Source organism: Tenrec ecaudatus, chromosome 1 (assembly GCF_050624435.1).
Source record: "Tenrec ecaudatus isolate mTenEca1 chromosome 1, mTenEca1.hap1, whole genome shotgun sequence".
NCBI lineage: Eukaryota > Metazoa > Chordata > Mammalia > Afrosoricida > Tenrecidae > Tenrec > Tenrec ecaudatus.
In genome coordinates, this window is record NC_134530.1 from 50,980,848 (window position 1) to 50,996,978 (window position 16,131).

Consider the following 16,131-nt stretch of genomic DNA (forward strand, 5'->3'; position numbering starts at 1 on the left):
GAGTACATCAGGAAAACAGTTTGATCCATCTCTGGACAATGACCACAGATTCACCCCCTCCTGCTTGCCACAAGGATGGCAAGTAGTCTCTCTGAGCCACAGCTTCCAGTCCTAGACCATAGGCCCATTCTGGATGCGAAATGTGAACGAGCCATTTGCTAAGAAGGGAAGGGACGACCCATGTTCCATCCCCAGGATGAGATGGTGCTTACTGGTATACATAGTTCTGTCCTTCGTGAACGCTGTCTTAGGAGCAGCTGTTTGAGGACCACTATTCATGTTAAATCAGAAGTTTAACCAGAAAGAACTTGGAAGACCCTGCCCTGTCTCCACCTACATTTTGCTTGTGAGCACACATCACTGCTGTCTGACATGGGTTGACCAGGTGGTCGTCTTAAACAAAGCCTGGCCTGCAAAAGGCGACCTGCCAGAGGACAGACACCTAGGCTCTGAGCGCTTTCACTAATGTGTGTGTGACTCAAGGACAGCAGAGGAGCAAGAAGACCTTTGCTTCATGGAGGAGTGTCAGACAACGGACTCCAGAAAAAGACATTCATGAAAGGTGGGATTGGCCTTTCCATGTCTCCCAGTGGTGGATGGGAGGATATTCAAGCAAGAGGAACTGTCGGAAAAATGTAAGTCTTGTCCATGCGACATGTGACAGTAGCTGACTGGTCAACTGGGAATGTTCTACATCCCTGCAGTGTTTACCTGCTACATTAGGATTTTGTCTTCTGGGAGAATGAAATAATGGCCTATTTAGTTAAGGGAATCTGAGGCTTCCATTTCCGAAAGGAGGTACGCTGCAGTTCTAGATTCCGCCAGCAGGCGGGGCTCTGCTCCCGTCTTGGAATCATGGTAACCAGTGTTGACTCTAGGGCAGTGGAGCAGGAAAACGGGAGTGGGGAAGAAAAGGAGCTGATGGTAGGCAGAGAAGAGGTTGGTGATATCCCTGGTGAACAGAGGCTTCACTTATGGTTCAGAGAGTATGGCCCGAGGTCATGTAGCTGGCCAGTGAGTTCTGTACTGTGAGCACCGGTCGTCCCCCCCGCCACTCCCCACACTTCCCTTGTCTGCTCCTGCAGTCTCTGAATTTTGCTGCATTGTGCTGGTAACCACAAGGTCATCAGTTCGATTCCAGTATTTTTAATGACTTTTTGCTTTCTTCATATAAATGTTCTTGTTGGGAATAAATTTATCCTAGCTCAGATAACATTGTGCTTCAAGATCATGAATGTCCTTTTGACAGTGAATGAAATGCTCTCCCTCGTGAATGTGTCATTCCCGGCCTAGTAAACCATACGACCATACTGCGGTCATCCAGAGTGCACAAGATCTGTCTGTTTGAGCCCACTAAGGCCCAGACTGCCGATCTGTATGCAGTCCATTTTATTTTTTATGAATTCCAATTTTCCTAGATTCATACTAGAACATGACGAGTTCTGATTATTAATAGATGCTTACAGCCGTTTCTTCTCGTTTGGAGTTGTGCCCCATCGGCAAAGGAAGGTGTCGAAGGCTTTGGTCCATCCTTGTCGCCCTGGTCGGTCGACTGCTTGAGAAGGCAGCGCTCCCTCAGTCATATTTCAAATGCCTTCCTACCTGCGGGGCTCGTCTTCTGGTGCCATACCTGACAGTGTCCTGCTGCTGTCCCTGAGGTCTTCAGGCGCAGTTCCTCAGAAGTGGACAGCCTAGTCCTTCTTTGTAGTCTCTTCTTAGTCTGGACACTACGGAAACCTGTGCCCCATTCTTGGAGTGTGTGCTTCGGCAGCACGTATACTGGAGTTGGAAGAGTGACCCGGCTGGGATCTCAAGTACCAGGAGCGTGGCTTCCAGCATCACGGCAGGTGGCACCGCAAGCCACCACGGTACTACCGCAAACAGGCTGCAAAGGGAAACATCTTAGGTGTTGCCTGAGGGAATGCGTCACTGGGCTTGGAGTCTCAGAACTGTCTATGGCCTTTGGGGACACCAAGGTCAACTGGTATAACATAGGTCTCAGAGACAATGTTCTACATCCTGCTTTGGTGAGTAGCCAAGCTCATGGGCGGCCAGCCATCAGATTGATGGAATCAAATTCCAGTGAATGAATGGACCACATGAACATCATTCTTTACAACTCTGGGGCCAGAAGAACGCAATGGTCCCAGGTACCACTACCAGACGGAAAGGAATCACATTAGAAGGTCCTACATAAAGTGTGTGTGGGGGTGGGGGGGGGGGACCGCAGCATCAAAAGGGACCAAGCTGCTTTGTCAGCTAGAAACTGGTAGCCCTTACAGATCCCCATGGCTCAATTTCAGCCTAGCAATCGGTGTCTAAGAGGAACAATAGTACTAGATATGTATGAACACCATTAAATAAGACAGCATTTGAGGTCAGAAGGGCAGTGTTTACCTAAGAACAAAGTTCAGAAGGATTAAGAAAGAAAGCATGGAAACAAAACCAGGAGAAAGTAAGATAAATGATATTACAGTGTGGGAATTGCAAACAATGACATGAAACAAAAGGTGTGTAAATTGAAATGTTTTTCCTAATAAGGAAACATTCTGTGACCTGTGAAAGATCAAGACAAAAACATGACAATCATGTCTAAGCACAGACAAAACACATTGTTCAAATGCAAACATGATCCGCCATCTCTAGAGCAATGGTTCTCAACCTTTCTTATGCCATGACCCTTTCATATAGTTCATGTGGTGGTGACCTCCAACCATAAAATTATTTTCGTTGCTACTTCATTACTATCATTTTGCTACTGTGATGAATCGGGTGACCCCTGTGAAAGGGTCATTTGACCCCCAAAGCGGTCGAGACCCACAGGTTGAGAACCACTGCTGTAGGGAGTTGAATGTATCCCAAATGATATCTCAACCTGAAACCTCCAAGTATGGCTTCATTTGGAATAATCGTCTTAGCAGATGTAATAAAGGTAGGAAGGGTCTTGAGGTTGGATTATACTGGACGAGGGTGGCACCGACATCCAGTGACAAGTGTCCTAAGAACGGCAAGTGCCAGGTCCTGCTGGAGTGCAGCACACATCCCACCGTCCCTCATTAACCTCAGTCGGAGCCCGTTCCAAGACCTCTGGAGCAGAAGTCCCACATGACTGGCCACGCCTCTGACTCAGAGTTCCTCAATGTGCTCTTTTGTTTCCCTCTTCTTTTTCATTGCCACCCGGCCACCACTTCCTCTGAGTGGCCTTCCCTGGTGCCCTGGCTACACAGAAGGCCATTTTGAATAGCCACGTGCACTCAGTCCTGAAGGGCAGAACCTGTAGTTCTGCCGTCTACCTCTGTCTCCACACAACCCACTGTGCACCCCAAACAGGATGCCTAAAATGCAAATGACCAGGAGCTGAGATGCACTGAAGAAGCTCCCCACACCTTCCTTCCCCCTGGCTCCTTGAGTCCTGCACTTAGCCTCCCTCCCAGTCCTGGGCGGTGCCTTCCTGGCCCCCTCGGCTTGTGGCCCTGAACCAGCAACCCAGTGATGTTGGGAAAAGATATTACCTAAATGAAGTCACATTTCAACGAAACTCCCAAGCCCTTTGGGGAAGTAAGCAGTGCAGGGTTGGAGCAGGGGATTCTCGTGGGCAGGGCTCGAAAGTGACTCATAAGGAAAGAAACTGGCTGACACCCTTGTTGCCTGCACAGAGCAGCACAAAGATGCTCTCAGCTCACCGGCCAAACCCAGGTTCTGTCTCTTCTGAGCTGGGCACATTGCTCGCCTGTGCTGAGAGCAGTTTCCCCATCTGTAACCTGCAGAGAAAACCCACGCCAGCCGCAGGGCTGTGGGGAGCTTAAGGAATTCCTGACCCAGGGGGCCACTCTCGTGACTTCCCAAGGTCCCCCTTCTGCATGCAAGTTCGTGCGATACTCGGACCAAGGGTGGATCAGGAAACGGGAAAGCCCATCAGGGCAGGCAGGCAGTGCTGTCTGTGACTGGTGCAATAGGGCCCTGGGATGAGGGAGGGGGTGGCAAAATCTAAAGAAGGGGAGGGACCTTTCACCACAGAGGTCACCCCTTTTTCTTGGCCACCGGGGAAACTGAGGTGGAGAGATTGCAGCTTCTGCCACTGTTGCCCAGTGCTCTTGGTTTTGCCCTGTGGCTTTCAGCCTTAAAGCTTTACACGTGCATCTTGTGGCTCCTCTAGAAGACACACTGGGCCTCCCAGTGGAGGAGAACACACACAATTCCAGACTCCCGACGGCTCTCCTCCCTCCTAGTGGGGGGGACTGTCCTCACAGTCACAGATGTGGGCATTCTGAGAGCCCCTCGTCTCCCCAGTAAGCTGGCTCTGGCTGGAAGCAAAAGAAAGACGTGTTTGGCCCTCGTGGACCACAGGTGGGTGGGAAGAGATGTTCAGAAAAGATCTCGCTGGCAGTAGTCCTGTGATCTGTTTAAACAGAGTGACTGCTTACATGCATCCAACTACCTCTTGGGATTGGGTATCTTGGCTTGAGCTTTAAGGTCATAGGGTCATGAGCACCCAAGTTAATTGACTTAAACACATAGTGTTTCTATGGCATCTCCTAATTTCCTGCACAGTGTCTGGAGCTTCAAAACTTTAAAATGCATTCAAGGCACACCCCCCACTGTTTTTATTCTATCCCCCTGAGCCAGAGGGGAGGAAGGAGAGGCGGAGGTAGGAGCCGGAGCTGGAATGTGTGGCGACTCTGTGTGCTGTCTCTTTGGTCAGGAAGCCGGACCTGGACGTGACCTAGGTAGCCTTACTGAACATTTTAATCAAAGATTCCACAGAAGAATTCTAAACAAAGGAGAAAAGCAATTTTTTTTCCTTCTCATGGAATCCAGAGGTCTGGATCCATGGAGGCTGAATGAACGCCTGAAAATGATTGCCCTGAGATAGTAATCTTTACACTTTTTTAAAAAACATTTTATTAGGGGCTTATACAACTCTTATCACAATCCATACATATACATACATCAATTGTATAAAGCACATCCGCACATTCCCTGCCCCAATCATTCTCAAAGCATTTGCTCTCCACTTAAGCCCTTTGCATCAGGTCCTCTTTTTTTTTTTCCCCTCCCTTCCCGCTCCCCCCTCCCTCATGTGCCCTTGGTAATTTATACATTGTTATTTTGTCATATCTTGCCCTATCTGGAGTCTCCCTTCCCCCCTTCTCTGCCGTCTATCTCCCAGGGAGGAGGTCACATGTGGATCCTTGTAATCAGTTCCCCATTTCCAACCCACTTACCCTCCACTCTCCCAGCATCGCCCCTCACACCCTTGGTCCTGAAGGTATCATCCACCCTGGGTTCCCTGTGCCTCTAGCCCCCATATGCACCAGTGTACAACCTCTGCCCTATCCAGTCCTGCAAGGTAGAATTCGGATCATGGTAGTTGGGGGAGGAAGCATCCAGGATCTGGGGAAAGCTGTATTCTTCATCGGTACTACCTCGCACCCTGACTGACCCATCTCCTCTCCTAAACCCCTCTATGAGGGGATCTCCAGTGACCGACACTTGAGCCTTGGGTCTCCACTCTGCACTTCCCCCTTCATTCAATATGGTATATATATATATATATATATATATATATATATATATATATATATATATATATATATATATATACACACACACACATATATATACATCTTTATTTTTCATGGTGCCTTATACCTGGTCTCTTTGACTCCTTGTGATCGCACTGGCTGGTGTGCTTCTTTCATGTGGGCTTATTTGCTTCTGAGCTAGATGGCCACTTGTTCACCTTCAAGCCTTTAAGACCCCAGACACTATCTCTTTTGATAGCCGGGCACCATCAGCTTTCTTCGCCACATTTGCTTATGTACCCATTTGTCTTCAGCGATCCTATCATGGAGGTGTGTAGTCAATGATATGATTTTTTTGTTCTTTGATGCCTGATAACTGATCCCTTCGGGACCACGCGATCACACAGGTTGGTGTGTTCTTCCATGTGGGCTTTGTTGCTTCTGAGCTAGATGGCCGCTTATCTTCAAGCCTTTAAGACCCCAGTCACTATCTCTTTTGATAGCCGGACACCATCAGCTTTCTTCACCACATTTACTTGTTCACCCGCTTTGGCTTCAGCAGTTGTGTTGGGAGAGTGAGCATCATAGAATGCCAATTTAATAGAAGAAAGTATTCATGCATTGAGAGAGTGCTTGAGTAGAGGCTCAAGGTCTTTCCGCCAACTTAATACTTAACCTATAAATGTAGACACTTAGATCTATTTCCCCTCCTCATATATATGTTTGCATGTACATGTCTTTGTCTAGTCCTCCATAAATGCCTCTTGACTCCCAGCTCCTTCCTCTATCTCCCTTGACTTTCCTCCTGCCCCACTACCATGCTCTGTCCCACCTGGGCTACAGCTATACCTCTTCTCTACACAACCTTACCCTTGATCATTCCCCACCAGGCCTGCCACTCCCCCCTCAATACCATTTTGGGTCCCATGTTGTTCCCTTGTCCCTATGTTTGTTAACACCACTTCCTTACCCCCTCTCCCCCTCCCCCACCCCAAGATCTTTACACTTTAAAACCATGTCCTGACATCTTAAAACTAAAGCAGTAGTTTAGCTTAACCAGCAAAGAATAACTGTTTTTAGCACTGTGGTCTTTAAAGGTCTATTCACATGGGATAAAATGGACAACATCAACCCCCAGGATCAGAGAGGAACCTTGAACCCTAAACCCTCTCCTGGCATGAGTTTAAATTGATGGCGAAGGAACAACTCCGAGAAGGAAGGTGGGCATGGGAGCACAATTCAACACCTGTCGTCAGTGTCACTGAATCACACGTTGAAACGGTTAGTGGGTGTTCTTCTCCATCTACGCTCAAAACTACAATAAAATTCACTAAATAAAAAGGAGTGATGTCACACAGGAGTCATTTTTGGGTAATGTTTGCTTTACAGTGCAAAAGACACCTCAAATATAATGTAAGGAGAACATTTATTAAGTCTTCAACAGGAAAACACACAGATCAGACACATCGTCCAGCTGAGGGGGACCATCAGCATGCGAGCATAATGGCATCCGAGACTACAGAGAACCAGAGGCAAGAGAAGACACGAGAAAGCAAGGGGCATTTTCACGAGCGCATGACTGCCACTTATCCACACATCCCAGTTGCAAGCAGGACCACAGGAGCACGACTAGGACCCGGAATGGGACATGCACATTCGGCTAGACAGAAGAGCCCCCCAAATGGCACTCAGAATGCGACTCGGGACCAGATGACCCTCGCCCCCAATTTCCAGTAAAGGCACATCCAGGCGGATCCCTCAGGACGAAGCTATTTCTCCCTGCGCTGGGGCCAGGAGTGGCTGTAACCCACTTTCCAATGCACGCTGTTTACTGGTTCATTTGGCCGTCGACGGTACTTGTACTTCAAACGCATCAGTTTCTCTTTGGTCTTCCATCATCAATGTTCAACTTTTATACGCACATGACACAATTGAAAAGCCCGTGGCGTGGGTCAGCCACACATTAGTTTGCCAAGGAAACGCCTTGCTTTTCAACACCTTAAAGAGGACGTGTGCACCAGATTTACCCAGTGCTTCCATGAGCATTGATTGTGGATTCAAGCAAGATGAAACCCTTGACCACTTCAATCTTCTCTCCGTTTATCATGCTGTCACCCGTTGGTCCAGTTGTGAAGATTCTTTACGTTGAATTGTAATCATGCTGAAGGCTCCCATCCTCCATCTTTATCAGCAAACGTTTCCGGTCCTCCTCACTTTCAGCAAGAAAGGAAGGTTGTGTCATCTGTCTACGCCACGTCCTTCATACAGTCCAGGTTCTCCGCTTCTCGGTTCAGCACACAGCTTGAATGAGTGCGGTGAGAGGCCACAGCCCCGAGGCACACCTTTCCTGGCATCAAATCATACAGCACTCCCTTGTTCTGTCTGCACACCTGCCTCTTGATCCAGGTACAGATTCCGCATGAGCATAAAGAGGTGTTCTGGAATGCCCGTGCTTCTTACAGCTAGCCACGGTGTGTATGATCCACACTCTCAAATGCCTTTGCAATCGTAGTTCATACAGGGCCCAAACTATGGAAACTTCTTCTCTGTAGTGCAACACCTCGAGAGACTGCGTCACAGGGCTTGAGAACTTGGGACTATGGGCTTGGGAGACTTTGAGGTCAATTGGCATCGCATCTTCCACAGAAGGAGCCCTGGGGGCTTGGTGGTTACACACTGGCTGCTAATCACATGCTCAGCTGTTCGAATCCACCTGCATCTTCTCCGGAGAGAGATAAGGCTTTCTACTCTTGTAGATAGCTACAGTCTTGGAAACCCCAAGGCAGTTCCACCCTGTCCTATAGGGTCACTGAGTCAGAATCGACTTGATGGCAGTGGGTTTGAGTCCAGAAAGACCATGTTTGACATGCTACTTTGGTGAACAGTGACGCAGGTCTGAAATGGTCGAGAGAAGCCATAGAATGCGGAGCTGTGGCCCTTCCTGGTCCTGAACAAAGAAGAGTGAAGAAAATGGAAATCTCAAAGACACAGCTAGTCCAGAGGACTAGTGGACCACAAGAACTCCTCCTCCACCACTCAAACCAGAGGCCAACAGTGCCCAGCTGCCACCACAGGGTGCCGTGATGAGGGTCTCAATAGAAGATTCTAGACAAAGTGGGAGAAATATGGAGAACAAAATGTTAAAATCATAGAACAGACTTACTGGTCTGATAGAGACTACAAACCTGGAACTGAATCCTCTCCCAGAAATCACCTGTCAGGTAAGCAACAGACAGGCCTAGGCGAGCCATAGTGGCTGCAGGAAGGCCCTCAAACAGCACTAACGGCGAGGACGGCTCACGACCAAGCGGTGTTTCATTTTTGGGGTACAGATGGCTGCAGTGAGTCAGAACTGACTCCACGGAACCCAGCAGCAATGCCTGTGCAGGGCACGCCCCCCCCCCCCCCCCCGGACAATATGTCCTATGAGATCAAAAGGGCAGACAAGCCCAAAACATAGTTCAGAACTCAGGAAGGGGTGGGAAAGATGGACAAATGGAAATAGGGAGCCCCAAGGAGAAGTGGAAGATACTGTGATGTTGGGGGGAATAGAATGAATTCACAAAACAGAATGCGTATCAACGTATCAATTGTCGTAAAATTTCACCCAAATCACAATAATTTTTTCCAGGTATAATTTTCTCTTTTCTCTAGTTCTAGAACTTGACTTTCTCAGACAATGCTAGGAAAAGAAATTCTAGTGCCCGGTCCTAGGAATGAAAATGTTCTTCCTTCATAGCTGCTCCAAAATCAAGCTTCAGAGAGATGACCAAGTTGTCCTTTCTCCTCCGAAGTTGGAGAGAGGAAACCATGTTTAAGAAGCCAAACCAAATCCACTGTCCTCGAGTCAATTCCAACTCACTGGGACCCTAAGGGATAGAGTAGAACGTCTCCCTGGCAGGTCCGCCAGGGTACATCTTTCCCGAAGCAGCTCCACCTTTCTCCTGTGGAGCAGCGGGTAGGCAGGAACCACCGACTTATGGATTAGCAGCTGAGTGCTTTACCCATTGTGCCACCAGACCCCCTAAGAATCATACACAATAGTGGTCAAAATAAGACCTTTTTTAAAAAAAATCACTTTATTGGGGGCTCATACAACTCATCACAATCCATACATACATCCATCGTGTCAAGCACATTTGTGCATTTGTCACCATCATCATTCTCAAAACATTTGCCTTCTCCTGAGCCCTTGGTATCAGCTCCTCATTTTTTGTCCTTCCTCCCCACCCTCCCTCACAAACCCTTGATAATTCATAAATTATTATTTTATCATGTCTTACACTGTCCAATGTCTCCCTTCACCCACTTTTCTGTTGTTTACCCACCCCCACCTCCCGGGGAAGGGGTTATATGTAGCTCCTTGTGGTCAGTTCCCTCTTTCTACCCAACTTTCTCCACCCTCCTGGTATTGCCACTGTCACCACTGGTCCTGAAGGGTTCATCTGTCCTGGATTTCCTGTGTTTCCAGTTCCTATCTGTACCAGTGTACATCCTCTGGTCTAGCCAGATTTGTAAGATAAATTGGGATCATGATAGTGGGCAGGGCAGGAAGCATTAAAGAACTAGAAAAAAGTTGTCTGTTTCATGGGTACTATACTGCACCCTGACTGGCTCATCTCCACCCTGTGACCCTTCTGTAAGGGGATGTCCAGTTGCCTACAGATGGGCTTTGGGTCCCCACTCTGCACTCCCCCTCATTCACAATGAAATGATTTTTTGTTCTTTGATGCCTAATATCTGATCTCATTGACACCTCATGATCACACAGGCTGGTGTGCTTCTTCCATGTGGACTTTGTTGCTTCTGAGCTAGATGGCCGCTTGTTTACCTTCAAGTCTTTAAGTCTCCAGACACTATCTCTTTTGATAGTCGGGCACCATCAGCTTTCTTCATCACATTTTCCTATGCACCCACCCTGTCTTCAGCGATCGTGTCGGCAAGGTGAGCATCATGGAATGCCAGTTTAATAGAACAAAGTGTTCTTGCATTGAGGGAGCACTTGAGTGGAGGCCCAATGTCCATCTGCTACCTTAATTCTAAACCTGCTACCTTAATACTAAACCTTTAAATATATGCACATAGATCTATATCTCCATCATCATATATAAATATATTTACATATGTACATGCCTGTATTTAGACCTCTATAAATGTCCTTTGCCTCCTAGTTCTTTCCTCTATTTCCTTTGACTTTCCTCTTGTCCCATTATCATGCTCAGCCTTCATTCATTTGGGTTTCAGTAATTCCTTTCGGTTACATTGTCCTTGATCATGCCCTACCAGGCCTCCCACACCCTCCTCCCCACCGATTTGGATCACTTGTTGTTCCCTTGTCCCTGGGTTTGTTAACACCACTACCTTTCCCCCCACCTCTCCTTCTCCCATGTTCCCCTGGGAGGGACATGTTTTCTCATTGTTTTCTTCTCCAACTTGTTTATCACGCCTATTTTCTCTAGAGAGACCTGCAGAGATAATAATATGCACAACGCAAAACAGCAAAGCAAAGTTGTGTTTTTTTAATGAATCATTTTATTGGGGGCTCATACAACACTTATCACAATCCATACATACATCCATTGTGTCAAGCACATTTGTGCATTTGTCAACATCATCATTCTCAAAACATTTTCTTTCTACTTGAGCCTTGGTATCAGCTCCTCGTTTTCCCCCTCCCTCCTTCACCTTCCCTCCCTTTGTCACCCTTGATAATTTATAAATTATTATTTTTCCATGTCTTACAGTGTCTGATGTCTCCCTTCACCCACTTTTCTGTTGTCCATTCCCCAGAGAGGGAGTTATAGGTAGATCCTTTGATAGGTTCCCCCTTTCTCCCCCCACCTTCCCCTTCCCCTCCTGGTATCTCTACTTTCATTATTGGTCCTCAGGGGGCTATCTGTCCTGGATTCCCTGTGTTTCCAGCTATGATCTGTACCAGTGTACATTCTCTGGTTTAGCTGGATTTGTAAGGTAGAACTGGGATCATGATAGTGGGGGGAAGGAAGCATTAAAGAATTAGAGGGAGGAGCTGATATTAAGGGCTCAAGTAGAAGGCAACTTGTTTGAGACTGATGATGGAAACAAATGTACAAATGTGCTTGACACAATGGGATGTATATATGGATTGTGATAAGAATTGTATGAGCCCTCAATAAAATGATTTTTTTAAAAAGACCTAGAGCAATGTTGTATGTTTCATCGGTGCTATATCGGTGCACCCTGACTGGCTAGTCTCCTCCCCCAAAATAAGACCTTTCACAAACATGCAAAATCTTGTTTTCCTGTCCAACGTGGGGACTAATCACAAATATATGTTTGTTCCATTATTAAAAGTCTGCCGGAGGGGGGGGGGCTTTATTTGTCCTAAAAAGCAGTCTGCTTCAGCTGGGCAGCATCTTATGATAACTTTTAACATTCCAAACAAGCTGTGATAGCAATTGGATGTCACAATTGGTATTTGAAGCATGATAACGCTGTTAAAATCTGCACCTCCAATTTTCTAAATGGCATGATGACTGGCAATCTTTGTCTTGGGGGCGTGGTGGAAGGTCGCAGCGAAGCAGCAGGCCTGTAGCGACGTCCTCTCTCCGATGGGATGGGATGGGATTTACACTAGCCACCCAGCGAGGTCGGCACGCAATGGCACAGAGCTCTTCCTGTAGGAAAGGGCCGTCCAGTTGGTTCTGGCTCATGGCAACCCTGCACACATCAGAACGGGGCCCAGCCTGGACCGGTTTCATCCTCCCCATCAGTGGCTGCTGTGAGAAGCTGTGGGAAGCCAAGAACCTGGAAGAGCAGCCTGTGAGCAGCCTGCTCTTGACACTCGTGACCACAGGGCTGGGAAGACCTATAAAGCCGCCTTCTACAGGCACCTGGCTCCTCACCAAAGCCGCTGAAGGGTGCCTGTCTCTAAGATGCTTTTGTCTTTTGTCTCTTCATTGCCAGATGCTTATCTTGACGTGGTACCCTGAGGACCAGGTGTCCACGAGTCACACCTTGCACCTTCGGTCGTGTGTGCTACCTAGAGGCTCGCTGCCTCCTTACTCCATTAGCCTCTTGTTGACTACACCCGACAGGTCTTCTCTTGGCGATCGGTCCCCAGTGCCCTGTCCTTCTGTCTCTTTAGTTCTCTAATTGTGCAGTCGTCTCCTCAGAACCCCATTCTATCGTGGGGCTGCTCCCCACAAGAGACAACGCTTCCTTATTTTCCCTTCTCAGGAGCATTCTTGTTAGGTTTCGGGGGTGGTTGACCCAGGTTCTTGTTCCACCATGCTGAAAGAATTCACGCGGCAGAAGCACATTTGCAAATCCAAGTGGCCCTTATGCGGAAAGGAAAGTTTCGAGCGTGCAGGGCTGCAAGGCCGGGGCCTGGGAAAGTTCAGGAAGGTGGTCAAACCACACGGAACACCAGACAGGAGGGCGGACTGACGAGGAGCCACCAGCGGAACCAGAGCAGAAATCCTAGGAGAGGGAGCAGGCAGCCAGCAGTACGTGGGTGGGTGCTCGCCCCCACACAGCCCCCCCCTTTACAATAACATGGGTGAGCTGATCATAATGAGCAACCCCGACCCACACACACCCTCCTCCAGAAACTGTAGGGGAAAGGAGACAGCAGCGGGTGTAAGATATGAAAATCATAGTCATTTATCACGGGGTCATGAGGGTGGCGGGGGCAGGGAGGGAAAAAGAGGAACTGATACCAAGAGCTCAATAGAAAGTGTCTAGAAAAGAACGATGGCAACATACGTACAACTGTGCTTGATGCAATTGATGTATGGATTGCTTTGAGAGTTGTAAGAGCCCCCAATAAGATGATCTCTTAATAAAAATAACGGGTAAAATAATGGTGATAACGGGGATGGGACCTTCATTTGTGATGGGGCGTGACTCAAAATGAGAAGAAACAGCTGCAATGATGTGCTCATGATTGGAGGTTGGAATGGCGAAAGTGTGATTCTAGGAAAATTGGACACCATAAAAAATGAAATGGAATGGGGGAGCAGGGAGGGAGGGAAAATAAATGAAAAATGAGGAGCTGATTCCAAGAGCCCAAGTGAAAGCGAATGTTTTGAGAATGATGGGGGCAATGAATGTACAAAGGTGCTTTGCACAATTGACTTCTGTATGGATTGTGATGAGTTGTATGAGCCCCCAATAAAATGATTTTTTAAATGAAATGGAATGCATCAAGATCAATACTCCGGGCCATTTTGAGTCAAGCAGTTGTACGCTGTGCCACACCAGGAGTGACAGACATAAGAGGACCAGCGCTGCATTCATCCCTGTCAACGGGAATGCAAAAGTCTGAAACAGAGCAAGGAGCACTAGTTGGAAAACATGGTTGGTGACAGAAGTGAATCTTGGGATCGCACGATAGAAGTTTGCATGGCCAATGGCCTTTTTTTCAACAGCTGAAAAGGCAACTGTCCACATGAACTTCCCTAAATAGAATACACAGAAACCAAAGAGAGTCATTTGTGGGAAGAGAAAATAGAGAAACCCACTGTCAGCACCTAAGACCAGACCAGAAGACCATCAAGCACTCAGATGTAAGTTCAGGTGGAAGCTGAAGCAAACGAAACAAGCCCAGGAGAGCAAAAGCACCACTTTGAGTTTCTCCCACCTGATGTTCAAGCCCATCTCAAGTACAGACTTGCTGCCCTGAACGATAATGGCCTGATGAGCTGAGGGGTGAGATCGGACAAGCACACATGGGACAAGCAAAGGTCCTTCAACATACAGGAAAGAAGGCAGAGGGGTCAAAGTCGACGTCGGCAGAGACTCTGAAATTGGCTCTTGACGGTAGAGCAAGCTTCCATTGCGAAGGCAAACGGGAAAAATGCTAACGAGAAAGCTGGACAGAACATGTCAAGGGCAGCTCAAGAAGACAAAGTATCGTAATGACATGTGCAACGACCTAGAGTTAGAAACCCAAAAAGAACGAACGCAAGAAAAAAAGGCAAGTTTTGAATTGCAATTTGAAAGATTCTCTGGGCCAAATCTCGCATGTTGCTGCAGTTCGGGTGCCGTGGAATCGGCCCCCCTTGTGCACAGTACACGGTCTTCACAATTTGCTAATTGTTCTCATGCTCGAGCCCTGTTATTTAAACAGTAGGTTATTGACATATGCATTCATGTACAATTCTGGGTAGGGCTATATAGTCACTAGTGCTAATGGCTCTCCTTTCGCCCCCTTCCTCCCCCATCTCACTTCCTTTGACTTCAGGGAGCCATTACTCCTGGCAGTGTCTCTGAGGGGTCTGAAATGTACAAATGAACCCATGCAAATCGAACATGATGAGTGAGGTATAATACAGAAAGACCTTAACAGTATGGGGAGGAGATCTTAAAGTTTTAGAGGATCATTATGCGGTTCATCAGGGCCACACTGCACCCTGAATTCAACCTTCATCCCAGGTGACCCTTCTGAGAGGGACTGACCAATTGTCTTGCGGGTGGACTTTGGGTCTCCACTATATCCACACCCCTTCACATCAATTTGGTTGTGCATTTTTAATCCTGTGGACACCGCATGATCACACAGGCTGGTGTGCTTCTTCCATGTGGGCTGTGTTGCTTCCCTGCTAGATGGCTGCTTGTTTAATTACAGGCCTTGAAGACCCCAGATGCGATATCTTTTGATAGCCGGGCACCCATTTGCTTATGCACCCATTTTGTCCTCAGTGACTGGGTCAGGGAAGTGAGCATGATACAACGCCACAGTATTAGAACAAACCGTTCTTACGCTGAGGCAGGATTTAAGTAGAAACCCAGAATCCATCTGTTGAGCCCACTGTTGCCGCCACTGTCAACCCACCTCCTGAGGGCCTTCCTCTCTTGCGCTGCCCCTCCAGTTTACCAAGCGTAATGTCCTTCTCCAGGGACTGGTCTCTGCTTTAAACATGTCCAATGTTACATTAGATGAAGGCACACTATCTCTGTCTCTAAGGAGCACTCTGGCCTTATTTCTTCCAAGAGAGATGCTCTTATCACAATCCATCCATCCATCGTGTGAAGCACATTTGTACATCTGTTTCCATCATCCTTTTCTTTTCTTTTTTTCCCATCATCCTTTTCTAAACAGTTTCTTTCTACTTGAACCCTTAGTATAGGCTCCTCTTTCCCCCTCCCTCCCCCTCCCTCCCCTGGCTTGTCCTTTGGCGGTCTGTGGTACTTTCGGTGTTCTTCCCAGCACCACAATGCAAATGCATCGCTTTTCTTCCCTTTTTCCCCCTCTTTCAAGAAGAGGTACACATATGGAGTGCTTCACGAATTTGCATGTCATCCTTGCCTGGGTCCATGCTAATCTTCTCTGTATCGTTCCAATGTTAGTACTGAAGCCACCTTCCTTACTCAATGTCCAGCTGTCACATGCGTAAAAGGCGATGGAAAATACAATGGCTTAGGTCAGACACCTTAGTCCTCAAAGTAACATCCTTGCTTTCAATCCTCTAAAGAGGTCTTGTGCAGCAGATTTACCCAGTGCAAGGTGTCATGTGATCTCTTCAGTGCTGCTTCTGTGAGCACTGATGGTGGAGCCATGCAGGACAAAATCCTTGACCACTTCAATCTTTTCTCCCTTGATCATGATGTCACCCCGGGTCCC

The 16,131-nt window shown here is 47.6% G+C and overlaps 1 pseudogene; it reads right to left on the reverse strand.

The window, feature by feature from the left end:
* Positions 1–15,775: 15,775 nt before the first annotated feature.
* LOC142438254 (U6 spliceosomal RNA) lies at positions 15,776–15,872 on the reverse strand (annotated as a pseudogene).
* Between the last annotated feature and the right edge of the window lie 259 nt (positions 15,873–16,131).